We start from the raw sequence: 17,741 nt of genomic DNA on the forward strand, positions 1-17,741 counted from the left end.
TGGTTTCTTTTTCACTCTGGCCAGCTTGGTCTTATTTTTTATATTATTTTCTTGGTGTGCACACATTCCCACTTCTCATTTTGCTGCAACCTTTTCATTCATCTTTTTTACAGCCTGCTTAATCTACCATATGAAGACTGTGAAGCTCACCTTTTTACTCTTCAGGTACTAGAGTCTCACTGAGCCTATGCTTAGCTGTATTGCAACTCCCACTCACACTACATCTTATTTCTAGTTTCTGCTTTATGTGACAGGCATCAACTCAAACTTTCTGCTTTTACATACAAGCAAATGCCACAAAAATCGTTGTCACCTCATTGCTTGAGTTTGCGTTTAGCATAAGTCTGAGTGCAAGTTCAGTGTGTGGTACACCATTGCAAATTTTGATCTGGATTGCAGGAAGGAAGAGAATAAGAATATTTATTCCTCCAAAATATAGAGCCCCTCCTAACCACTGAATTTTTCACTTCGAAACTATCTTTGCAGGAACATCCAAAATATATTCTTATTCCCTTCCCTGGGGCCTTATATTCATCTGCAAGATATACATACACACTTCCATAGTTTTCCCTTCAATGTGGAAAACATTCAGAAAGAGCAAGAGAGGAGTAGAATCATAGAATTGTTTAGGATAGAAAAGTTGTTTAAGGTCATCAAGTCCAACTGTAAACATAACACTGCCAAGCCCATCAATATACCATGTACATAGGCATCACATCTACACCTCTTTTAAATACTTCCAGGGATGGTAATTCAATCACTTCTCTGAGTAGCCTGTTCTAGTGCTTGATAACCCTTTCAGTGAAGAAAATTTTCCTAATATCCAGTCTAAAGCTCCCCTGGCACAACCTGTGGCCATTTCCTTTTGTCCTACTACCCGTTACTTGTGAGAAGAGACCAACATCTGCCTCAATACGATGTACAAATTTCAGGTAGTTGTAGAGAGCAATGAGGTCTCCCCTCAGCCTCCTTTTCTCCAGGCTAAAGAGTCACAGTTCCCTCAGTCATTTCTCAGAAGATTTGTTCTCCAGCCCCTTCACCAGCTTTGTTGCCCTTCTTTGCACACACTCTAGCACCTCAATGTCCTTCTTCTAGTGAGGATCCAAAATAAGAACACAGTACTCAAGGTGTAGCCTCACCAGGGCCAAGTACAGAGAGATGATCATTTCCCTGGTCCTGCTGATCACTCCATCTCTGATACAAGCCAATCTGTTAACTCATTATGCAAGTGAAAAAGACACCTGCTTTGGTGGAAAAGACAAATCCTCAACCTAGCTGGTTCTCAGTTCTCATTCAGTGCTGCCACCAATAATTACCAGTTGCAACACCGATTGCCATAACAGCACAATTGGCATTTGCTACACCTTTGGAAATGCAGACATGATGTTGTTTTCAATTTCTTCAATTAAAAATGCCTATTTTTTCTACACTGTTGCCCCTATTAGGGCAACATGATCAATATTAATTTAGATTGGGCCTTTACATATAGTCAGAGCTCTTTGGGCAAAGTTCGCTCCACGAGATGAGCATATGACAAGGTAGAAGAGCTGGGTTAAGTGACCTGAGGCAGGAGAGGGCCAAGCCTGGGTATTGTTTATCACCAGGATCTTCCATAGCCATCCCGCTGGCACTGGTGGTATATAGCAGCACAGTTGCTTCTAGCTTTATCAGCCAGACTAATGAGAGCAGGAATGGTGTCCTTAACCTGACCGTTGCCCCACAGGCACCAGCTTGCAGCAAGGACTGAATCACAATCCTTGGAGGCCCTCGGTGCCGAAATGCCAGGCTACCTGCTAGCTTAAGCTTTACTCAGTGTGTTGGAGAGCCTCATTGCTTCCCTCCAGCCCCAACATATCCAATTTCCACCATGCTGCAACAGGCAAGTGTGCTGCTTCTACCCTGGAGGCAGATCCCACACCTCCTGGAGAGCCCCAAAATACAATTATGCCAGAGAACCAGGCAGCAAAGCCAAACGACCTCCGTGTTCCTTGGCTGCTGCTCATCATTCCTTCATACCAGAGTACACCCATCGGCTCTTCCTCAAACATTTTTTAAAGTTAAAAACAAAACACTCAACTTTAACATGCTAAATACCTTCTGCCCCAGAGGCGTATACTGTGAAATCAGAGTGCTTCTAGGAGATGATGGGAAGACCACCAGTTTGTTCACAGTACAAGAATTCATGACAACAGTGTGCACTTCACTACAACTAAAGAATTTCTGCTATTTGACTTACCCAGACATTTTTGTTTCAAGATTTAGAGTGTTTGAAAAAAAATGATCTTTTAACATAACTTTTAAAATGCTGTCAGAGGGAAGTGGATGGATATTTAAGCAGGCTAGATGATCCTGTTCCACACAAGGTATCTGAAAAAGGCACATAATTGAAGCGTCTGAAGATTGTTGCAATCACTCATTGCCTAGAACTCAACACCACATAAAGAAAGTTTCCAGTTAAGTAGGGAAAGAAAGACATCTTCTATTAGAAGTTGCATCAGTGTATATATCAGAGTACACGTGTAAGTTTCTGCTTATTATTCAGGTAACGAAGAAGAGAGCAGAGAGCGAATCTTAATGTGAATGTCTTTGAAAAGTTTTATGCTTTTGACAGAAAAGAGGAAATTTGATTGAAAGTCACAATATAAAAAAGTCAGAACACTCATATTCTTTACAGGAACAGAAATTCAGTTACAACTGACAATATGAATCTTTGGTTATTCTAAAAATCCCAGAAATGCAAAGCAGGACAAGATCTCATGTAATTTTTTTTCTTAATCATACTTATTAACTTCAACTGTTGAAGCAGGTGTACCTCTGCACCTCTGGTTGTCTTTTAGCTCACCAATCTACTCCTCGAAAAAGGAGGTAAAAGCAAAATTTCCAGTCTTCACTGGATGCTGGATAAAAACCCACGAGCTGAAGAAATGCTGATCTTCAGTACTAGGGGTTTCATTCTCACTTCAAGAAAAGGTTGGGGGAAATAAAGTTTCAGTTTACAACTAAACTTTTTCTCATTTATAAAACAATTATTTCAAATTTTCGTATCTTGACTACACTTGTCTTTCAACTGCATTGAAATGGAGAACACTTGAAATGGAACTGAAGTGTTTTTCTAACAATCACTCTAATCCAGATAGCTACATCTTGTTATACATGAGGTTATGACAGGCATCTATTACACATAAGAATTCATTAAATGTGTATGGTTTTATACAGCTGTGTCAGCTGGCTATTTGTTCATAAAACATGACTATGTTGGCACTGGAAGAGAGTTAAGTGTTCCTTTCCGTATCATGGTATTGCTTCAGTTTCCTGGCAAAGATGCCTGATAAAATATCATCTACCAAAGCAGCTTTGGGAGAGCCTGGAAACTAATTTGCTTTCATAAATGAATTTGCAAATCTTTGCTAGCAAGACCAGAGGAATGTAGATATGTCTGCTTAGATTCCTGTGTGAGTTCATGCCAGCATTCATTTCGCTTACAGAGTACCAGGAGCTGGGACCGTGTTTTGTTTGTACATCACTTAGCATAGTGGAGTCCCAGATTCATAGTGCAGAGCAGTAGCAATCTCTAAGAGAGGAGGTTTGCACTTTGTCACGCCCAAAGCTCATCTGGGAAGCAATATGCATCATCTGCAAAGCAACCATTGGCTTTACTGAGATGTTTCTACAGCTTGTGGCCACCCTGTATCACAGTCAGGAGCTGAGCCTTCCATCACAGCCAGCCCAGATCTAAGGGTTTGAGATCACAAAGGCAAGGGAGAAGGAAAGTAGTAAAAACTGCATAGAGGTTTACTGTTTAAAACTTTGAGTCACAGGGAGTTCCCTGTGAATACAGAGGAGAAGGCAGTAAAGCCACATAACCATATGACCATAAAAACCCTTAATAATTCCACAGCAGAAATTTCTGGATATTTTTTGTAGACAGCTCCTGACAAGAATATTGAGGAGTAGTAACATGCATGCTTGCCTTGCTCTTCCTTCCACCAGGGTGCCCATTTCTATGACCATTCTTGGAGACAGGGGCCAGACAAGCCAGTACAGCTGTTCAAATATGCTCACTGTGGCATTAATGGAGACACTTGGCCAGAAGAGTTTCCAATCCTGACCTTCATGAGAGATCACTATGAACAATTTGCATACAACCCATGGACAGAGCAGGTTTAAACAGACATAAGTACAGTCACATGCAGCCCCGCATTGAAAGGGTTCCATCTCTCCCAAATATATCTACCACAATTTCTCCCCTGACACCACGTGCTAGACAGCACAGCCTTGCATACAGCCCATCTCCTGCTCTGCCTAGAGCTACCTGGACTGATAAGCTCCTCTGTAAACAAGGAGGGCGACTTTTTCACTCTAGAGTTAAAATCAGGTAATATTGTAAACACAGTTAAGCAAGCATGTCTTTTTAGGTCTCTCAGCATCTTCATTCAGCACTGAAGTACTTTGCACGTCATGCACTAAAACCAGGAATGTGTCTGTTCAGGCATGAATATATTGACACTGTTCAAGACAAGTAAGGGACACTATTCATTATTCCTGCCAGAATCAATTCTTGTGACTGGCAGTAAATCCAATTAGTTTCCATTCATGACTTGAAAACCTGGAAGTACAACCCAGTTATTTCAGGCTCAGAGAGAATTTGTCTCTATTCTTTTCAAGACGTATCTCCACCATTTTTTGTGGCTGTGCTGGCTGCTATGGCCGTGTAGCCAGAGTTGCTGTCCAAAGTGCCCCAAAAAGGAGCAAAATACCCTGGGTCCATATGAACACAGGATCATAAATGCACACCATTCACCCATACACCCTCTTACTCACCAGCCAGGCAGCAGGCAAGCTGGCCAACCTCAGAGAATGAGACAGCCAAGGAGGACTTTGTTCATAGTCAATGGCAGTGTGTCACGATTTAGCCCCCCTGGCCTGACATGCAGCCCAACACACTGAAGTTGACAACTAGGTAAAACTGGAAATTAAATACTCCCAAGAAAGCATAACTGTCTGAAGTGACAGGGCCTGATCCACAGCCCTAAAACAAAATAGGTGACCCATGGATGATTTGCATTGCATTGCTATGTATACTGTTTAATTATAACTTCTTGCCTTGCTATTGTCAGTGGAATTGCGCTGTGCTAATTTTGTAAAGCGCAGAGCATGAGAAAATGCATCACAGTGGCATTATTAGTAGAATTGGGCTGTGCCACTTTAGTTGTGGCTTCTTCAACGTGCACAGGACATGAGAGGCAAAAAGCAACAGTCCCTGACCTCATGGCCAGCACATGATCACCATTCTGATTGGCCATCAACACCTTGGCTGACCAATCAGCACAGGCATGAACACTGTGAGAAGAGAAAAACTTTGCAGAAATGCTGCACCTCAACATCCCCCTTAATTCAAAGATAAGAGATATCCAGCCATTTCCTTGATCTCTCTTTCTGGGCCCTGGCCAGGCTCCAAGAAGGCATCATAATGGGGCAGCTGAAACCAAAGATTCGGCATTTTCAGAATGATGTAAGCTGCTTACTTAACAATGTAAAAACTAGACCCTCTTGTAGTGACTTCGGTGTCCCCACCTTTGAGTGGAGATGCTGTGTAGGATCTCCCTTTCATCAGGGACAGATTCTCCAAAATCCTGCAACAAGGGCTCCCCAGCAGCTGCAGATATGGATGATGATAATAGGGCAGTTGGAGATGTATCTTTCTTAATTACTATACTTATTCTCTCGTAGTAATGATTAGAGGCCTTGCCTTTAAAGCTGTTATTGTTAACTTGTTAATCACTACTAATCATTTGTTACCTTTCTTGTTTTATTAAGTAAAGCTTGATTTCACATAGTATTGGAGAGTTTGGGCCTTCTGTGCTGATTGCACTTCGTGGTTTGCTCTCTGTGGTAAAACATTGACCCAATGCAAATTGATGGCACCACCTTGACTGTCACTGTCATTTCCCTTTCCTTGAGGGGGGTGGGATTAGGACCACAGCTTCCAATGTTTAGCTGTTGACCTTGCTGGAGGGGCTAAACTATGACAGTAGAGTAATCCAGTTGATGCAACAAGGACAACAGCATCAAGCTGCAACAATTTTACATAGGTCCAAAGTATTTCTTGTTTCTAGACAATAACCCTGTCGCTACTTGGCTAGGAGCAGCCCAAAGGCTCCAGGGAGACAGAATCATAGAATAGTTTGGGTTGAAAGGGACCTTAAAGATCATATAGTTCCAACTCCTTTGCCATGGGCAGGAAACATCAATGCAACTTGACAGCATATCAGATGTTTCAGTTATCTACCCTGTTTTCTTACCCTGCACCTCACCTCAACTATTTCAGCACTTTGATAGCAGATTTCCCGTACACACAGGTCGTCTAAAGGGAAGTTGGGGATGGGCTGTTTATCAGGAAGTGTAGTGATAGGATGAGGAGTAACAGTTTTAAACTGAAAGAGATTACAAAGGTTTAGATTACGTATTAGGAAGAAACTCTTCACTGTGAAAATGGTGAGACACTGGAACAGGTAGCCTAGAGATACTGTGGATGCCGCCTCTCTGGAAACGTTCAAGGCCAAGTTGGATGAGGCCAGATCTAGTGGAAAGTGTCTTTCCCCATGGCAGAGGGGTGTTGGAACTAGATTATCTTTAAGGTGCCTTCCAACACAAACCATTTTATGATTCTATGACATTTGCAGAGGAGCCTTCCCCTTGTGGTCAGCAAAGGAGGAAGCAGAAGTGATGACTTGGTTAGGAAAGGGAAAACAAAAACAACAAAAAAAAGGTGTTGGTCACTGCTTGGTCAAAGCTGGAATTTTTTTTTTAATCATAGTGGAAACAAAGCATGCTGTATGCGTCAGCCATACCAGCCACCCACATGTTGAGAGCCAGAAAGCAAACTCTTCAGAAGACCTTCTAGATCTAATCAATTCACATGAAAATAAACTTTCTCTAGCCCGATTCATACATGTATGAAATTAATAAACAATTAAATATTTTTGAGTTTACTAAATAACTAAAAAAATGGTTCTGCACTGAATGCAGTATTTCCTGGTAGGACAGTCACCTTATCTTTTGGAATAGCTGCTTCAGTCAACATCTTTTTAGCCCAGGACCAATTCATAATTAACAGTCTAGAAATTTGCTCTGCCAGTGAGTGGAGCTCTTTCTACATAACTAAAGCCAAAGCAAGCACCAGCTGGTGTTCGAACCAAGAGTGTATCTCATTCTTCTTTTGTGTCAAATATTTATATCACCGTTTCCTATTCTATTGTCTCTTATGAAAAATATCAATGTCTTCAATACAGAAGATTTTTAGCTGTTTTAAATGGATTAAATAGCAGTTCTCAAGAACACAAATCCATTCTTGCTGATTTTATTGGTATGAGTTCGTTGACATCAGTTTGCAAAAATGCAGATTTGTGGTGCTACATAGTGACTGTGTTTGGTGTCTGTAGAAGGGTAGATTCTGGAAAGCTTGCACACTCTTTCACACCAAGGAGGAATAGACAATGTGCTTATACGCTCAGCTCACACAAAGGAAAAACAGACATTTAAAGCCACAGCCTCATTTCAGAGACATTCCCCACAAGGTGAAGTGTTGCCTTAAATAGGGCAGTTAAGCAAAGCGGGTTACTTTACCCATGTGTAAACAGTATGACTAGCTAGAATACCAAAGGCCCAGATGAACACCTTACTTCACTATAGCTGTTCATGTCTGCCCCAGCAGAGGAAGGAGCACCTGGACTCTCACAGAGCACCTCCACCTCTGTCTCCTCTTCCTCAAGCCCTGCTCTGGATTTGGTGCAAAGGCTCATGCCGTAGCAAAACATGGGTCAAGAGCACTTCGCAAGCAATCATCCACTCTTCACATAAGCCCTATGAAAGTGGCCACATTTTATGGCCCAAAAGCCAAGAGCACAAGTTGCCTACAGACACGCGAAAATCTGCACAAACACATTGAATGTGTTTCATTGACTGTTTCATTGAATGTTTCATTGACTGAAAGAATCTCAGTCAAGGAATACAATCACTGCAACTCTGTCACAAATAAAAATGCTACAAATCACAACAGATCTAATAATTCAAAAATAAGTCCATGAAAAATCTTTTACTTTTATTCAAAATCTTTCCATAATGGAACATTGACATCCAGATCTTTTAAGTAATACAGGACAGAAGGGCATTGATTTTGTTTTAAAAAAATATGCTATTGAAGAAAGAGCCCATTTAGGCTACTGTTCCCATAGCCGCACCATGGAACAAATCACTAGTGCTATACCTTTATAGCATCTTGTGTCAAAAGAGAGTTAAACAACATCAATAAATAGGTCATAGTCCATTTAATGAAAGGTGTTAGCAGAAGAGGATTTAGATTGCGGTCAACAAGTACAGTTGAGACAACTTTAAGCTCTGCTGCTTTGCTTTTTTACCTTCTGAAGATCTAATAAAACTTACTGGTTTATAGCCTGGTTACAGAAAATTGATAATCTGACAGACCTTTACTCTGTTGTGATTCTGGATAACGTGCACTTGCCTCTAACATCACCCCTACGCCCCTCCACTGATGTTTCCTATCTCTAGCACCTGTTAGCTGACTTCCAGGACAACAGCTGCTCTTGAACAAGACAAAGCACCACACAGATATAACACTTGAGATAAAACAATACTTCCTCTGCTAAAGAGGGCATTCTTGAGAGCCTAATGTGGGGGGTTTGGTAGAAGTGTGTCCATCAAGCTGTTACTTTGAACACTCACTTTCAGAACACTAGGCTTTGAACTGTTTCTCTGGCATTATGACAAGGAGAAGATATGGATAAATTCATGAATTTATTTAGGGCAGGAAATAACCAGTGGAGAAATGAGGTCTCAGAGTTTGCTTCACTGACCAGCTAAACAGACTGTGAGCCACAGGTTAATGAAGAAAATTTGGTCGCATCCATTTCTTAAGCTATTACTGAAAGTCAGAGAACATTTCTGATCCTGTGAATGTAAAAGTGTTGTATTCAGCCCCTTCAATTTACTTTACAGGTTCAGATGATAAAGAGGATTTTTCTTTGGCATTACAAGCGATCCACTACTCCAGTCCCACAGTCCATCTCTGTTGGATCTGGAAAAAAATAAATTAAAGGGGATGTAGACAAAAAAATTAGGGGGAAATTATGCCCTTTAGTAAGCAGCTATGACAGGAGTGAAGAAGTGCTTACCAGGATCACCAACATCCTGCCCCCAAGCAGTCCTGCCAGCAGCTCCCTTGCAGGCCCCCAGAGTTCACTTTGTGGGGTCCTCTCTGCCTCCTTCGCTCTATGCACACCAGCCTGCTCAGCCTCTTGTGTGTGCTTCATCGGACTCCTGTAGCTCCCAGCCACTTATTACTTAGATCATTAAATATTATTACATTTAATTAATAAGTTCCCTCAGAGAATACACACATATGAATGGGGTTTCTCCTGCAGCCCTCTACAGGTCAACAGATTACTGGCCTGGATGATTTTGACTTTTTCAAAACTTGCCGCCTGATGGGCTGTTCCTGGCAGGGCAGGAATAGGCAGCAGTTACGGGAATCTCTGTCAGCACAGCCATTACTTAACCCTGCACTGCTCACACCCTTGGCTAGCTGCCTCTGAGGTTCCTCCCTGCCTGCCTTCCAACACAAAAATAATAATAAAAAAATACACCACCACTAAAAGGAAAAAGAAAATAAAGAAAAACCCACCCACAAGGCAGCAAGCAGGGTTGCTTTGTGACCCTGAAGGCCCATTCATGGGGAATGTGATAGAGTAAACACACTGGAAAAAGCTTTTTAGAGTAATTGACAGCTGGGGAAGTATGAGGGCACAGAGCAAGAGAGAAATACTTGATTTGGAAGCACTATTTCTCACTAAAGAAAGTCAACATGAGTTTTGGGTTTGGCTTTTTAACGCTTTTCTTCTGCCCAGGGACCCAACCTTAACCAAATCAAACCTTGGACAGAGATGTCAAAGTCACGATTCAGAAAAGCTGGGTTTGAAGTTCTTGGCTCAGACACTGACTTCCTGTGGAACCCTTGGCAAGTTGTTTAGTGTGTGCTGTACTCTAGCTTCTAATTCATAAGGCAAAGATACTGCCTTATGGACAAGTTATGAAGTTATTGGTGACTGCAAATAACCATGATGATAGGAGGCAGAGAAGCGATCAGGGAGATGGAGAGATCCACAGAATCACAGAACTATGGGTGTTGGAAAGGACCTCTGGAAATCATCTAGTTTACCCCCTTGCTAAAGCAGGTTCACCCACAGCAGAGTTTGAATATCTTCAGAGAAGGAGACTCCACAACACCCCTGGGCAGCCTGTTCCAGTACTCTGTCACCCTCGTAGTAAAGAAGCTTTTCCTAATGCTCAGAACTTCCTGTGTTCCAGTTTGTGCCCGTTGCCCCTTATCCTGTTGCTGAGCACCAATGAAAGGAGTCTGGTCCCATCCTCTTGACACCAGCTCTTTAGGTATTTATAAGCATTGATAAGATTCATCTCCTGCAGGATCTCATACCCCTAGGAATTCCATCCAAGATCAAACCTCTCACAAGTAAAATGACCACTGCCTAATTAACACTGATTTCTAGTGAAGTTTCAGCATCTTATACTGAAATTGCATTTATTATTGAAATTTGGTTAAATCAGAACAAGATGGTCTCTGTGTTCCTTCCTACACAAAAGAATTACCCAGATGCTGGGGAGAGAAAAGGCCTCACTCAGCTATTTGGTCTTCACCTTCCTGATCCCACACTCACTTTTCATCCCTGCCTCTCTCTCCCTCTCCAGCTAGAAGAAATGCAAACATCCATAATGTCCTGGTTATAAAGCGTGGTTAAATACTAAAGTCTGAATCCTAGTAGGGAAGTAGATGCTCTCCAAGTCATTTTCAGGTTTAATCTTTTATTCAAAGTGCACACCACTGATTCAAGAAAAGGACAGAGAAGTGGCCATCATTGCAAGTCTCCTGGCCCCACCTTACTCAGCAGCCCCTGGGCCCTTCAGAGTATTTCACAGTTAGTTCAGCACAACTATTGCACCGCTGTCCTCATCCAAACCTAAGATCTCAGTCACAGAGGGCACTGCTTCTCGTGGAGAGACAAGGAGTCTCCCTAGGAAGGCAGCTGATTTCTGACCCAGCTGCAGGGCTGCCTTTCATCCCCCAGCACTGCAACCAGCCCCTGTTCCCAGAATGGGGGGTACACTCTAGCAGAGTTGTCTCCTCTCCAGCACAAAGGAGGCTTCCCCTGTATTATATATATTTTTATTAAAACAGAGAAGTGTTTTTTTTCAACAAACTATTTTGTTGGATATCTTTTCTGACCTGCTCAAGCCAGGAACAGGGTCTATTGATTTCTAGCTTCTGAGTTCCCAGACTTCTTTTTTTATTTGGCTGTACATACTGGATGATTACTCAGTGGGCATGTTTATAACCAGCAAGGATGTTTTACAGAAAGTGTTATGATACATGAAGTCATAAATTGGGGAGAATTCCAGTAAGTAGTCGTTAATTAATAACTTGGCTCAATTGCAGGTTTTTGACCTTCACCCCCTTGAGCTGGAACCCTAAAAAAAAAAAAAATCATGTTTGCTTTCTCTATTTTTGTTAGGTTTACAAAGCATCTCACTTTGTGCTATTTATTTTAAAGAATTAAAACGAAAGTGAGTGAGAAGGTTCCAACCCTGCAATCTACAGCACTCAATGTGCTGTGCTGAGACAGCATCCCATTTGGGAGAAAAACCTGCCGCTAGTTACAGGATCATGACTAATTTAACATCATTACTTCAATGATGGTGTTGACTGAGGCAAGAAAACATAACAGCCACGTTATAGAAAACAAGTATTTAAGTTAAAAGGGATGGCTGAAGACATTCCCAAGCACAAATATACATTTCAGATTCTGAAATCCCAGTCTTCACTTGACATTAAAATCACTGATCAGCCAGTTGTAGGACAGGAAGAAAACCAACAGTAGCATTTCACATTATTGCTTTGAAATCTTAGTAAGAAAACAGGCTAATAATGGAATAATTTTGGAAGATATCACCAGAAGGATGGGCACAGCTTATGGATTGCACTTTTTTTTCCAAGAGAGGTTCCTCTAACATGTTTTTTGAATTGCTAGCAGACCTTATCATGAGCCACAATATACTTATCTTTTCATTTTTCCTGTCCTTTGAGATAGCATATCTTAAATTCTTAAGCCAAGCTTTTGGGAGCAGCTAATTATTTCATTCCTCTCCTGAGTGTATCTTAGAGGGACACAAGTTCTAGGAGCCAAGTACATGCTCTCTGAGAAGGAGGTCCCTCTAACCAGACTCTCAGGAAAAACTGAAAGTCCATGGGTTAAAAAATGCTCCAGCATCACATTATTTCTGAGCCCAGAATATTTTGCATCTATTCTTAGCTCCTCTTATTCAAAGAATCAAGAAAAATGAAAATTTAAACAGAAACTCGGAGACTTCAGCTTGGTGCATTCCTACAGCATTCATCAGCAAGGAGGGGAGGAGCGCAAGTACTGAAACCAGAGATGCACAGAGGTGTTGCAACAACAAGCCTGCTCATTTCAGTCCCCCAGGCTTTCCCTCACTCCCAAACAGCTCCTGTACACAGCGCAGCAACTCTTTCATGAGTATTGGTCAGAGGTGGTGCAACCAACTTCCAGTCTGGGCAACACAAAGTGGTAGGAGGGAAATAGGACAGGAACCAAAGGGGCTCCCAGAGGAGCACAGCCACCGTACTCATGCTGGCAACTCCGTCAGTAGCCTGGCAGAGGGGAAACATCCCTTCCAGTGCTGGCATAGGGCACCAACACACTTTATATTAAAGCATCCATCCTGTCCCTACTGCCAGGCAGTAGCATACATGCATATTCAGACGCTTCTGTGATTATTAACGTGCCTCTTCATTGCTTTCACAGTGTTGTCCCACCCTGGCAGGTCACTGCCCAAGTCAGCTGGGGCTCTGCACTGCTACCTACCATCCCAGGATAAGAAAGCAAGGCACTTTCTTCTCATGCCCCCATCTCCAGATCACAGACAGGTAAAATGAGCCAGGCTATGTGTCAGAAATAAATGGAGGTGATTAGAAGCAGCATACCACAGACAAGTACAAAGTAACCCTTCAAAAACACAGGAACACCTCAGCAATTTAAACAAGATGCTAGATACAAGAGTGATTTCTCCAAAGCAGGAAACACAGGCAAAAGGACCCAAAAGGTTCTGCTGCTTGCTATTGTGTATATCTTTGTTTGGATTTTAGGCTGAGATAATATTCATAAGCTATGCAAAAAGCTGTAGGAGAGTTTACACTGGAGACAGGAGGAAGAGCACCTGGGAGGGGCAAGGAACATTCATATTTGCAAGCACAGGTACCAAAATTATTTTCTTAAGCTGTGGCAAGTCTTGTATATCAGGGTTACATGTGTTTGATAAAAGTCTTGGCAATGGAAAGCGAAATCAATCTTCTTCTGTTCAGTAGACAGTCACAGAACTTCCTTGTAACTGTAGCCAAACAGCACTGAAACAGGTTTATCATAGATATTCAGTGCCTAGACCCGAACGATTTATTTGCAGATCCATGAACCTAACAAGCCTGCAAATCAATGTATTTTGGGATCCAGTCCCATTCATGCTCCTGTCCATAAGTTAACAGGCTGACTGGCTCCACTTACTACCTTGAATCACAACTACAAAAATGCTTTGTGTTGCATGGTTTTCTACCAAGTGTTAACCAAAGAATATTAAGAGTGCCTCTTTTTTTTTTTCCTAACAAAAAAAGGCCCAGGTTCCAAATACCTCTTAAACCAGGACTCTTTGTCAGCAGGAAATAAAACTATAACTGCCCAGTGACAGTAGTTATCTCTGTTCATAGCTACCACCAGTTCAGTGGGCACAAGCAAACAGTAGATGTGGCTCAAATTAATCAGCAAATATTCAGTTAGAAGCTGCACTGATATAAACTAATTTCCCTCTTCATGGATGGCTTAGAAAATACAAGAGCATTAAAGAAACTGCAGTTAATTTGACTCAAATGATTCATAAGAACTAAAAAAAAAAAAAAAAAGAAACAAAACTTCACTGAATTATTGCATACAACACTGCACCAGCAGAATAAAAGGCACTTGCTTCCTGGAGAACACTTGCAGAAATGTAGAATAACCATACCTTTTGGTTTCATTGCTTTTGTTACCATCTACTCTCAGAGCCAGTGAGAATCAACATACAAGCACCTTTGTGATCACAGCCGTAGGGGGTACATCCCACCACAGCTTTCCATCTCTCTTCTATCCCTCAAGACAAGAAAACAAAACCAAAGTGTTTCCAGGCCTTATATAGACCAAAGAAGGCACATCAGAACCCAGTTAACTCTTCTTCACAGGTGATTCTCCCTTTTGCAGCACATTCATGCAAATACCCACAAGCTCTCTCAAATTCCACAGCTCCACTGCTGCCTCCCACTTCTGATGAAGCCCACCTGATCCACTTGGCATTGTTCACCCTGCTTCATTTAAAGAAGGAGCAAAACTTACTGGTGACCTATTAGCAAATGGGATGAAATGTTCAGCCCTCCGGAAAAATCTCATGCCATTATAGATGATGCCCTTTTGTCTGAGCTGGAGGTGGATCAGCCTCCACAAGATCTATCCTCTTTTGCTGAAGTCAACAAAACCAAGTCCCTTGACTCTAGTGGACACAGAATCCAGCTCAAAAAATAGCCTGTTTCTTGACACATACTGTTATAATCCAAACAGCACAAACTCTCCAGTCCATGGTTAACTATCATTTCTGCCTTCTCCCATCTCTGGAACTTTGAATTAATGGTCAGATTAATTATCGTGGCTTGCGAAAGAGAAATATGCTAGCAGTGCTGTGTACCCAAAAAAACATGTGCTCATGCACATGTGTTAAATGTACTGACAGGGCACAGCATCATAATGATAAATAGCAAAACAAACTGCCACGACAAAGCAGGTTTTCATAGCTTTCTTAAAAGATAAACAGAGCTTTCATGCACTGTGAGTTATATCAGATGTAGAAAACAAACATACTCATGACTAAATTTCATGTCCACTTACTGGAAAGCATTAATAGTCAGCCACGCCTAAAAACTGAGCTCAAGAATAAGACACACAAAAAATTACCCACAGGCTCTGGTACACCTCTGGCAAGTATCAAAGGTCTCCTGATTTTTACTATTTTTCTTAGCAATGCCAAGTATCATGCAATTAAGACCATCTGGACTCTCATTAAAACAAAATTAAGTTCCTGGAGCTCAGAAGGGCTTCAAAGCAGGTCTCTTTTAAGATTCAAAATGAAAGGCAACTGAAACCTGAGTGTGTAAAAACATTTATGTTCAAATCAGTCTCAAAGTTTCAGAAGCTCAACTGCTAATTTGTGTGTGTTGGATTATGATAACATTGTCGGATATACCCTCATCACTTACAAAGCCCAGAGCTAAACACAGACATGAATGAGAAAGGGCCCTGTCAAACACCGAGGCCCGAAATCATTACAAATATGGAGTTTGTTTTTCTGGCCCATAAGAATTACCCAAGTGCAAGAACACTGCCCCAAGCAACATAATACTAAGAGGCCAGATGTGCTCCCACACTACTGGTTGGACATCCCAGGTGTAGGTAGAGGAATACTAGAAAAAATAACCAAGTCCACAATATACTGGTTGGTTAGGAGTCACGAGTCAGCCAGCATGAAAACTGTTATTAATCAGTACCTAAGCTAAATCCACTCTTTAATCATAGGTTTGATGCTACTTAGTGCTCATGCTTACCCCTATACTAAAAAGCTGTGATACTGACTGGAAAAAGCCACTGTCTGCAAGCATTTTTCAGTAATCCTCATCAGATAAGGTCCATTCACTTTTCCAAAACCTCAGCCATTCAGTTAGCAGGAGCAGGACATCTGCCCACACTGCCTCTTCCCTCTCAGCAGCATGAATCACTAGTGGCGTGAAAGCCAAAGTCTCCCTGGCTGCTGCCAGAAGTCCTGCAAGCCACATGGGCAAGTTGTCCCCTGGACACCCCCACCCTACATCACAACCTCACCACCATGCTCCTAAGACACCTCCACTTGCACAGTCTGGCCAGTGAACCCTGAAACCCAGGGAAGGTCTGGGAACAGGGAAGTAAACTCACACAGCGGTGGTTGACAAAAAGCCAAGAATGCTTTGATTTTGCTTCCAGTATGAATTTCTTCAGTTCAGCTCAAACAACAACACAGTCATTAAAAGCACAGAAGCAGAAATTGCCTCATGGGTCAACTTGTCCGCTCTCCTTGAAGCCAGCTCAGCAGAGAGATTGCCCATCTAATATTTGTTGTGTGGCTCTCAGATATTTATTTATTTACATTATTTATTTATTTTAAATAAACTTTCAAGGGGAATCAATCAACCAATATGCAATGCCAAACTGGCACTGTTAATTTACTCTGTAGTCTTCTGTGAAATACCCAAGTGGAAGGGAGTTCTTCTCCCAGGACTTTTCTCTACAGGCTCCCTGAAGCTGCCCCATACTCTGAGATTTCCTTAAAATATTTCATTATTCTCAGTTGCACACTCATTTCCTTCACAACGGTTATCATTTACCAATCAACCATGACTTCAGTAGACATCTTCCTAAACTAAAACTTTGGGGTTTGGTGTAATGGGTGTTACCTGTCTTTGTATATAATCTTCTAGGCTACCAAGCACCTCTGAGCTCTGTCTTTTGTGTCAATGCATGGAGCTGCTGCCATTGGTGGCTTTTAGTTTTCTGGGCCAGAAGAAATGGAATAAAAAAAAAGAAAGGAAGAACAACATCTAATACTACCTCTAAATCCATTACGTTTGAATAGTAACCTACCTTTGCCAAAGAAAGAAAGAAAAAAATACCACTGGGGATGCAAAACAGTCATATTTCTGCCTGGGAGGCCTGAGCTGTGAGCAAGCATCAGCAGTAGCACTGTTTGGTATCCCAGATGCCTCAGTCAGAGCTGCTCTGTGCAGGCAAGGCAGGCACCTCTGGGATTTTGGGACACCCAGAGGCTCTAGCAGCACAGCTACAACTCCTCCCTGCACTGCACCGCCAGATGTCAGGAAACCCATGAGAGATGCACAAACTTACCACATTTTGGGGAGTCAACAGCAATGCGCCCTGTTCTTGCTCCAGATGGGGACCACAGATGAGAAGGACTTCAGAGGGGGAATTTGGATCTGCCACCCAACTGACTCGGAGCAAAGATAACCATCACTCCTTAGTGTGACTACAGCAAAGATACACTGTGGGAGTGAGACATCTCTACCTGATAAGACTGGTAGGCCCTCTTACGGTAATCACAAAATTCATAGCACCGTCCTTATGTCCCACATGGATCACCCCAGGATTTCAGGTGAGGGAGGAAGGAGAGACAGGGCATGCATGGATTACAGCACAGAGGGGAGAAGGAGACCACACAGTGCCTTGGCAGGATGAGAGCAAGATCTAGTGCATGGTTTGCCCAGCTTTTGCTGGCATTTAAGTATGCATCTTGTCAGCCACAGTGGCAGCTGGCAAGACCTCACATAGCGAGGTGGCATCATGGGACCTCAGCCCTAGGGGACATCTCCCTTCCTCACACCCACAGCTGGTGGGGATGCCAGAAGAAAAGCACCCATCTTCTGCCAGGCAGGGGCGCTGGGTCAGCTCAGCATGAGCGGGTTTAATTCATCCCTCCCAGCCACAGCTGGAGGGATGCAGTAAAAAAAAAGAAGC

At 42.3% G+C, this 17,741-nt stretch overlaps 1 protein-coding gene across 5 annotated transcripts in view; it reads right to left on the reverse strand.

The window, feature by feature from the left end:
- ZPLD1 (zona pellucida like domain containing 1) overlaps positions 1-17,741 on the reverse strand; it is a 159,792-nt gene that overhangs the window by 91,877 nt on the left and 50,174 nt on the right. For 2 of the 5 annotated variants that reach the window (XM_054056178.1, XM_054056179.1), the window contains exon 1: positions 4,822-4,896. The exons of 1 other annotated variant lie outside the window; for it this stretch is intronic. The gene's annotated coding sequence lies outside the window, so the exon portion shown is untranslated. Of the gene's footprint in view, positions 1-4,821; positions 4,898-14,525; positions 14,546-17,741 lie in introns of those variants that run through there. 2 more of the 5 variants (XM_009555244.2, XM_054056176.1) reach the window with 2 other exon arrangements.

Source organism: Cuculus canorus, chromosome 1 (genome assembly GCF_017976375.1).
Source record: "Cuculus canorus isolate bCucCan1 chromosome 1, bCucCan1.pri, whole genome shotgun sequence".
Taxonomy (NCBI): domain Eukaryota; kingdom Metazoa; phylum Chordata; class Aves; order Cuculiformes; family Cuculidae; genus Cuculus; species Cuculus canorus.